The sequence below is a fragment of the Schistocerca gregaria genome, chromosome 9, assembly GCF_023897955.1.
Source record: "Schistocerca gregaria isolate iqSchGreg1 chromosome 9, iqSchGreg1.2, whole genome shotgun sequence".
NCBI classification, from domain to species: Eukaryota; Metazoa; Arthropoda; class Insecta; order Orthoptera; family Acrididae; genus Schistocerca; species Schistocerca gregaria.
In genome coordinates, this window is record NC_064928.1 from 155,659,943 (window position 1) to 155,670,022 (window position 10,080).

A 10,080-nucleotide genomic window follows, 5' to 3' on the forward strand; every position below is an offset into this window, starting at 1 on the left:
AACAGAGGATGATTCGAAGGCAGTGAACACGAATCACGGTGGAGGGAACTGATTCAGGTTAAGTCTTATTGGTGAAGTTGATGGTGAAAAGTGTTTCTATTATAGGGATGGGGAGGAGGAGTGAAGGTCTTTAACAAGTCCAGCTTGATTGAATTTGGGAGTGGTGCAAAAGGTAAGGCCTTTGTAAAGGACTGATACTTCTCTGTTTTGTGGTGATAGGATTGAGTTTCTGAGAGTGTAGTAAATGTAACAGGGTTTGTCAGCTGTGAGGAAATGTGGGGGAGGTTTGAAGGTTTTGTAGAGACGGTGGATACTGTAGCTCAAGGCAAGCGTAGGAGATGAACAGGTTGGAGAGATTTTTGAGGTGGTGTTGTATGTGATGCTCTAATTCCAGGAGGGCAAGTGTTATGACTCAATCAGCTACAGTGGCCAGGGACAGTGGCCATGTGTGTGTGAGTTGCACTTGTATGAATGTGCATGTTTTCTTCTTCAGGTGAAGGCCTTTTGACCGAAAGTTAAAATATATAGCAGTCATTTTATCATGCCTGTCTGCGACACATCATCACAACTCTATGTGGATTGCACAGAAGGATTTTTTATTTTTTGGATTAGGTGACTCCATCCAATCCACATAACGATACTTGTAGGAAACCAAAAGGTATCCAATGTGTTGTCAGCTTTGTGTGTTTTTGTATTGTGAGCTGATGTTGACCTTTATAGATCAAGGGAACTGTCCAATACCATTAATGTGTCGTCATAGCTGTTTTCTGGTATCGTGAGCTGCTGTTGACCTATGTAGGTCAAGGGAAGTGTCCACTTCCAATGTATCATTATATGTTTTGCTATAGTGAGCTGCTGTTGACCTGTATTGGTCAAGGTAGGTATCAGATTCCAATTTTTGTTGTTTTAGGTGTTGGTTTGTGGTATTGATAGTTGCGTTGTGCTTATAATTTTTGGAGTAGTTTGTTTTTATTTTATGGTATCACAGTTGCGGTTGAGTTATGTAGGAGAAAGGAAGTGACTGATTCCTGTCGATATGGTGAGTGTAGCGGAATTTAGGAATTTTGTGGTGTTTTTATGTCATCGTTCTGTGTGGTTTGGGATTGTGGTGAGGGTCTGAATGAGTTTATATTCAGTTTGTACACACCCAGAAACCCCTAATTTCCCCCACTGGTCCCGTTAGTTTGATTATATTTTTGGAGGGAGATGTGTTAGTTGGTTTTATACGTATTTCCGCGTTTGTTGTCATGTTTATGTAATGACGACATAGGTGCCGTATTGGAGACGTTGAGAATGGTCGTTTCCGCCATATTGATGACATCATAGGTCAAAGCAGATTTGTAGAATCGGACACTTCTGCAATCCCCACTTCAGTGGCTGAGAGACCTATTATTTAAAAACAAAACATTCTAATTAAAACTAAATCTGAAGCAGGTCATTCCATGTCAAATCACGCAGGCCATGTCACCCAACAGCTCAGATATTCATGAAACTTTGACATTTCCTTATAACATGTGAACTTGTGGAAAATCTTCTTGCTCTGAGGCTAAAACTTTTTTTATATCAAATTTTAAATTAAGTGATATTATGATAACTGGACTCTGCAAGAATGTCAATGAAAAATGGTACTTGTCGACATAAATACCCATAACACAAGTGTTTATGAAGCTTTTGATTTGGAATTTTTTTCATAAGTTAAGAGAAGCACATACTTAACAGACATATAATTATTTAAGCAGTAAAGTTACAAAGAACAATACAAAAAAATTAATATGTATCACTTTCCAGTTCCAGGAAAAAGTACAGACACATCGCAAAAAGGGTCATATCACATTTCTCCAACCTGGTGGTAACTTATAATTGGTCTTAAATAATTCTTTAAAGACAAATGGAAAAACTGGTAGAAGCCGACCTTGGGCAAGATCAGATTGGATTCCACAGAAATGTTGGAACACATGAGGCAATACAGACTGTACGACTTATCTTAGAAAATAGATTAAGGAAAGGCAAACCTACATTTCTATCATTTGTAGACTTAGAGAAAGCTTTTGACAATGTTGACTGGAATACTCTCTTTCAAATTCTGAAGGTGGCAGGTGTCAAATACAGGGAGCAAAAGGCCATTTACAATTTTTACAGAAAGCAGATGGTAGTTATAAGAGTAGAGGGGCACAAAAGGGAAGCAGTGGTTGGGAAGGGAGTGAGACAGGGTTGTAGCCTATCCCTGATGTTATTCGATTTGTATATTGAGCAAGCAGTAAAGGAAACAAAAGAAAAATTTGGAGTAGGTATTAAAATTCATGGAGAAGAAATAAAAACTTTGAGGTTCACCGATGACATTGTAATTCTGTCAGAGACAGCAGTAAACCTGGAAGAGCAGCTGAATGGAATGGACAGTGTCTTGAAAGGAGGATATAAGATGAACATCAACAAAAGCAAAATGAGGATAATGGAATGTAGTCAAATTAAATTGGGTGATGCTGGGGGAATCAGATTAGGAAATGAGACACTTAAAGTAGTAAACAAGTTTTGCTATTTGGGGAGCAAAATAAATGATGGTCGAAGTAGAGAGGATATAAAAAGTAGACTGGCTATGACAAGGAAAGTATTTCTGAAGAAGAGAAATTTGTCAACATCGAGTATAGATATAAGTGTCAGGAAGTCGTTTCTGAAAGTGTTTGTATGGAGTGTGGCCATGTATGAAAGTGAAACGTGGATGATAAGTAGTTTAGACAAGAAGAGAATAGAAGCTTTCGAAATGAGGTGCTACAGAAGAATGCTGAAGGTTAGATGGGTAGATCACATAACTAATGAGGAGGTAATGAATAGAATTGGTGAGAAGAGAAATTTGTAGCATAACTTAACTGGAAGAAGTGAGCGGTTGGTAGGACACGTTCTGAGGCATCAAGGAATGACCAATTTAGTATTGGAGGGCACCGTGGAGGGTAAAAATCGTAGAGGGAGACCAAGAGATGAATACACTAAGCAGATTCAGAAGGATCTAGGTTGCGGTAGGTACTGGGAGATGAGCAAGCATGCACAGGTTAGAGTAGCATGGAGAGCTGCATCAAACCGGTCTCTGGACTGAAGACAACAACAACAAAATAATTCCCAAGACAGTACACATTGTAATAAAATAAAATGATTAATGGGTTTTCTACGAATGAATACACAAATACACCTGAAATTAACGTAATTTGTGTTTTGATGGGAAAAAAATAATTCTAAGTAACTCACAGCTTCTGATTTTCACACAAATTATAAGTAAATGTGCAAAGTATTGTGAACATCTGGAGCAAAGGGTTACAAATCCTTGAATTATTGCGTGTTTCAAATGCAATGACCCACGTAAACATTCTGTAAGCATTTTAATAACATTATGTAGTGTGCAGGATGTCTGTATATCAAATCATCTCATAATTATAAATAAGATGACAATTCAGTCACCAACTTTCACACGCCTATAAAACTTAGCTTAAAGTTTGCATCATTTCACAACACAAAACTGGAGTGACATCTTGAACTCTTACATTACAATGAAGGCCATAGTTGTTGAAATGAATCTGCCTGAAATAAAAGTAAAAAATATGATTTTTACTGCTAACATTACTCATAAACCAGCCCTAATATCCATGTTGTTGACGCGATGGTGGCACAGACACTAGTGATAGTCACGAGATCCCTAATGTACAACTTTTAAATAAGAACAATGTATAAAAATTATTGAGCGTCCAAAATTTCAATAAGTGCTCAATTTCGCTAGTCGTTTATTAGGTACCAGGGGTTATGCTATTGATACGACTAGTCAAATACGCCAGCAGTTATTAGTTGACATACACATTAATTTTCAATGAGCATTATATTGTCTATTGTAAACACAGATGCATACAAACTCTTCAAACATAAATAAATAGGGGTCGACAGAAGCGTCCGATCCCACGCGTCGGCTTTGACCAGTGACGTACGGGTGTTGTCGTGTGTGACGTCATGACGGCGCGGAGTTTGGCTTGTGAGTGTGGCGTGTTTGTAGATGTCGTCGTGTTGTGGTTTGTTGTGCTCTCTGGTGGTATGTTCAGGGTTTTCGTTTGTGTGGTGTAATGGGCTCAGTTTGCTTTTGCTCATTATCCAGAATTGTTAGTGTCTGCTGTGTTTCTAGTGGAATTCGTTTCAGTGAGTTAACGATTTTGTGTGAAGGTTAATTTAGTGTTTTTCGCTGTAGATCGTGTGGTAATTTTAGTAAAATTAATCGGTTGTTGTTTTTTGTTCAGGAATGGATATGACGAATAAAATTAACAGTGCGCAGGTCAAGGGAAGCGTTCGATCCCAATGTGTGGCTGTGTATGTTGATATCGGGAGATGTTTTTGTACTATATAGGCCAAGGGAAGTGTTTGATCCTAATTTATGGGATCGGGTGCTGCTGTTGAGCTATATAGGTCAAGGGAAGTGTCCGGTTCCAGATGATAATTGTATTTAGTGGTGTTTGGGGAGTTTTTGATGTCGGTTTTTTTCATCGTTTTGTGTGGTTTTGTATGGGGGTGGGTGTCTACATTTGTTTATATTTAGTTTGCCCCCACCCAATCTGGTGCTTGTCCCGTTAGTGCCATTTGGCTTTTTGTGGAAAGTGTGTGAGTTTGTTTTTCGATGTATTTTCGTCCTCATAATGTGTACGTACCGACTTTATATGCGCCATATTGGAATCGTGGTTTATGGTCGTTTCCGCCATATTTGTGACGTCATGGGTCAAAGCAGACGGGCGGGATCGGACGCTTCCGTATATCCATAAATAGCTCACCTTCATTATTGTCGGCTTTAGCCCTGGCTCTGTCATTTCTGATTCAAGGTGCGAATAGCTCACCTTCATTACTGTCTGCTTCGGTTTTGGTTTTTTGCCATTTCTATTTCGAAGTGCACAGATTTGTACCGTCGAATATCGCAGGAATTTCATTACCTTTTAAAGCTTCTTTCCATAGCTTTATTCATCTCGGATTGTGCATCCTCAAAGTGAAGTTTAAACAAACCATATGCACTTACACTCTACAAAAAAACTATGAAATCTTAACTGCAGTTGTTTCACCAGATTAATTACTTTCGTCAGCAAACTTGAGTTCCATTTGTCATTCAGATAGTAGGGATTCTTGGGTGGCCTGATAATTTTTGCAGCGTTGCTGACACAATTCGGCGCTGCACAGCGTCGTGTTCCAAGTTTTCTGCACCAGAAATTTACTCTGACTGACAAAAACTATAATCAAAGACTTCCGGCAGTCAACCTGTCATAATAACTAACACCCAAACCGACCACCATCGCAAAGAATGGTGGGATAAAACTTGACGCTTCCTAGCTGAGGCGGAATCCTGCACATAACGTGTGGAAGTGACATCTAACGGCCATGTTAAGCAACAATGTGCTGAATGCATGGCGCGCCGCCTGAGGACAGCACTTAAACTATCTGATTTCTTTTTTCCCTGTTAACAAATTTAGCACAAAGAAGGTAAAGGTGACAAATATCTTCTTAGCTACATCAATTATTTATCTTTATTTTATTAACAAAATTGCTATAAACGCCTGTGTTTCCCGACTATTTGTGAGAAAATTACTTCCTGCCCTAAGACATTTGTCATGAAGATGCCATTAGATTTGGCAACTTACTCGCATACAAGCTCACGGTGTTGTGGTTGGGTTTATATAGCCAATAAGAACAATTTTTGAAGGACGTGATTGTGTATGAGCGATCCACCCAGTTGAACTGCTTCATAAAGGAGGATGGGGGATGAGTATGAATGTTATGTAGAACTACAAAAAACGATTTGAGATGTGCTTCTTCGAGAAACGTGCATTAATTACACGAACTGTTCACGACTGTTATCATAAATATGGCTGCAGCAAGTGTAAATTATTTACTGTAAAATAATGAAAACATCTAATTTTATATAAGTTACCGCTCGCAGCTTACAATCACTTCTTAGAAAATTATATGCAATCCTAAATTTTTGTATTAATAAATGCAATATACTAAACATTATTTCTGTTTATTTTCAGTGTAACTAACGTAAAAATTGAAAATATAAAACATTTTCTTCAGGCGGATATGAACGCACGCCCTTGGCTCTACCACTGCACAAACTCATACCAGTATAGCACGCATTGCTTGCAAGCTGTAATACCATGAGTGGCTCATCCGTCTTCGCGAGCTGCGACAAAAAATGCTATTTCCTTTAAACACCTGGTTCCCTGGAGTTCCTTCTTTTGTCCCTTTAATTTCTGGCCAAGCCCTGCATACACCACAAACTTGAACGAAATAGTCTTGAGGAGTAAGCTCAGTCGTTAGTACCAAGAGAACGTTCAGCTTTTGGGACAAATCTTATAGTTTCATTTGACCATTTGAAGCTGAGACTTTTTCTAGATACTTTATCCGTTTTGGATGAAGATACAGTCAGCTTCATGACAGTGTTATTCTCTATACAACTACACGACAAGTTCGTTTATTTGGATAGAAACCCAAAGATGGCATAATGAAATGCCGAAACTGGTTCCTTTCAGAATAAAATAAAATAATACCTTAAAGTACATGGCTGTTGGTGAATTGTATTGACATTCCCAACTGCATGTAAATAATAATATCGTTAGTAGACCATAGCACTGACTTGTGAATTTTCTGAATAACAAAACTGACATTCATAGAAGACATGTCCGAAAGAACAGACACAATATCCATATAAGTATATAGTTCTGGCGATACCGGCCATGACCTTCTTCTTCTGTGCGGATGCACACATACTCTCCGAACTCTTACAGAACTTGGAAGAATGTCTTCCACGAGTAATGAGTGTGTTGGGGTGGGACACTACGAATGTAGTGTGTGGACACACAAGGTGAGAATGTGGGTCTCGCGGGAGGTGTGAGCGAGATAGTCCCTGCAGTCGCACTATCATCTGTGCCCTCGGTGGCTCAGATGGGTAGAGCGTCTGCCATGTAAGCAGAAGATCCCGGGTTCGAGTCCCGGTCGGGGCACACATTTTCACCTATCCCCTTTCATCTATATCAATGCCTGTGTGCAGCTGACGGTATTAATATATTTCTAATTTCGTTCATAGAAGACTGGTCGAACTTCCAGAATGGGAGAAAAATTACTAGCAAAACGATCAGAAACGCCAGGAGAAGTAGATGGAATGAGAAACTTGAAGAAGCTTTCAAGAAGCACAAATCACGAGTCTTTTTCAGAGAAATGGAGGCAAAGCAACCCTTCGTAATAGGACAATATGACACAATAAAAACTGGCATGAAAAAGGTGTGCAAGGAAAAGGTTAGGCATTTTAGGAATTTGCTGAATGCAGAAGCACAGGCGTATTGCACCCACCAGGGTAGAAGTAGCAGAGGCACTTAAAAACCTCAAAAACAACAAGGTATCAGGCAATGATGATATCTGTGCTGAAGAGATCTAGTGGGGTGGACCTGAAATACACTCCTGGAAATGGAAAAAAGAACACATTGACACCGGTGTATCAGACCCACCATACTTGCTCCGGAAACTGCGAGAGGGCTGTACAAGCAAAGATCACACGCACGGCACAGCGGACACACCAGGAACCGCGGTGTTGGCCGTCGAATGGCGCTAGCTGCGCAGCATTTGTGCACCGCCGCCGTCAGCCAGTTTACCGTGGCATACGGAGCTCCATCGCAGTCTTTAACACTGGTAGCATGCCGCGACAGCGTGGACGTGAACCGTATGTGCAGTTAACGGACTTTGAGCGAGGGCGTATAGTGGGCATGCGGGAGGCCGGTTGGACGTACCGCCGAATTGCTCAACACGTGGGGCGTGAGGTCTCCACAGTACATCGATGTTGTCGCCAGTAGTCGGCGAAAGGTGCACGTGCCCGTCGACCTGGGACCGGACCGCAGCGACGCACGGATGCACGCCAAGACCGTAGGCTCCTACACAGTGCCGTAGGGTACCGCACCGCCACTTCCCAGCAAATTAGGGACACTGTTGCTCCTGGGGTATCGGCGAGGACTATTCGCAACCGTCTCCACGAAGCTGGGCTACGGTCCCGCACACCGTTAGGCCGTCTTCTGCTCACGCCCCAACATCGTGCAGCCTGCCTCCAGTGGTGTCGCGACAGGCGTGAATGGAGGGACGAATGGAGACGTGTCGTCTTCAGCGATGAGAGTCGCTTCTGCCTTGGTGCCAATGATGGTCGTATGCGTATTTGGCGCCGTGCAGGTGAGCGCCACAATCAGGACTGCATACGACTGAGGCACACAGGGCCAACACCCGGCATCATGGTGTGGGGAGCGATCTCCTACACTGGCCGTACACCTCTGGTGATGGTCGAGGGGACACTGAATAGTGCACGGTACATCCAAACCGTCATCGAACCCATCGTTCTACCATTCCTAGACCGGCAAGGGAACTTGCTGTTCCAACAGGACAATGCACGTCCGCATGTATCCCATGCCACCCAACGTGCTCTAGAAGGTGTAAGTCAACTACCCTGGCCAGCAAGATCTCCGGATCTGTCCCCCATTGAGCATGTTTGGGACTGGATGAAGCGTCGTCTCACGCGGTCTGCACGTCCAGCACGAACGCTGGTCCAACTGAGGCGGCAGGTGGAAATGGCATGGCAAGCCGTTCCACAGGACTACATCCAGCATCTCTACGATCGTCTCCATGGGAGAATAGCAGCCTGCATTGCTGCGAAAGGTGGATATACACTGTACTAGTGCCGACATTGTGCATGCTCTGTTGCCTGTGTCTATGTGCCTGTGGTTCTGTCAGTGTGATCATGTGATGTATCTGACCCCAGGAATGTGTCAATAAAGTTTCCCCTTCCTGGGACAATGAATTGACGGTGTTCTTATTTTAATTTCCAGGAGTGTATCTGGAGAAATAATAAAATACCCAGAAACTGGAAAGAAGCCATTATTATACCACTACACAAGAAAGGGGACAAGAAATTACTGGATAACTACAGGGGCATCTCTCTCTTAAACATAGGGTACAAAGTTTTGTCGAGAATCTTGCTGAACAGAGTTGAAGAACAATTGGGGTCGACAATAGGAAAATACCAGTGTGGCTTGAGAAAAGGGAGGAACTGTACACAACAGATATTTGGAATTAAAAGGATAATAGAACACAGACAGCGGAAGGGGAAACAGACAATAGTGACATTTGCGAACTTCCAAAACGCTTACGATTCAGTTGACAGAAGTACTCGGCTTGATGTGTTAGAAGATAAATGACTGGATGCACAGCACATGCAATAATAAAGGTAACATCAAGCGGCGCTACTGCCAGGATTAGGCATCGCAGTAGGCCGTCAGACAGCTCCGAAATAAAAACAGGTGTCTGGCAAGGGGATGGACTGTCACCAATTTTATTTACCCTGGTTTTGGACGAAGTAGTGACACAGTGGAGACAACTGAATAGTAACATGAAGATCAAAGGTGTGCAAATAGGGTACCAGATCAAACACAATGCAACAGTGGACTGCCTGGCATTTGCAGATGACATGGCACTCTTAAATGAGACAGAAGAGGCAAAGACAGCACTAAAAAATGTAGCCAAAACAGCAGAACAGATCGGACTGAAGACTGCGTAAAAGATGACCAACACAATGAAAACTGAGTCTGACTGGAAGATAGATAGCCAAGTGGTTGAAAAAGTCAACAGTTTTCATTTGGGGGGAGAAGATAATTGGTGGCATACAGTAGCGCAGTAGACAGGTCACAGCTTTTGCAGAAGCTTCGGTATGCGGTGAAAACAACATATGGCAAGAAAACTCTGTCACGGAATGCCAAATTGCGACATTAGACAGCAACTGTAAGAAATTCTGCTCTGTATACATCAGAAACAATCACACTTGGCAAGAGAGCTTGTATACAGTTGGAGAAGGAGGAATGGAAAATTTTGAGACACACGGGGATGTCTGGATACACAGAACACGACAGGAACTGTATGAAAATATTGAGCCCACATCGAGCGAGATACGGAAGAGGAGGTTACGATTTGTTGGGCACATCATGAGGATGGACGAGGAGAGGTTGACTAAGAAGATATGGAATACAACATGTCATACGGGAA

The 10,080-nt window shown here is 42.0% G+C and overlaps 1 non-coding gene across 1 annotated transcript; it reads left to right on the forward strand.

The window, feature by feature from the left end:
• Nucleotides 1-6,935: 6,935 nt before the first annotated feature.
• On the forward strand, nucleotides 6,936-7,010 carry Trnat-ugu (transfer RNA threonine (anticodon UGU)). The gene has a single exon. It is a non-coding gene; the product is annotated as a tRNA-Thr (tRNA).
• The last annotated feature ends 3,070 nt before the right edge of the window (nucleotides 7,011-10,080 follow it).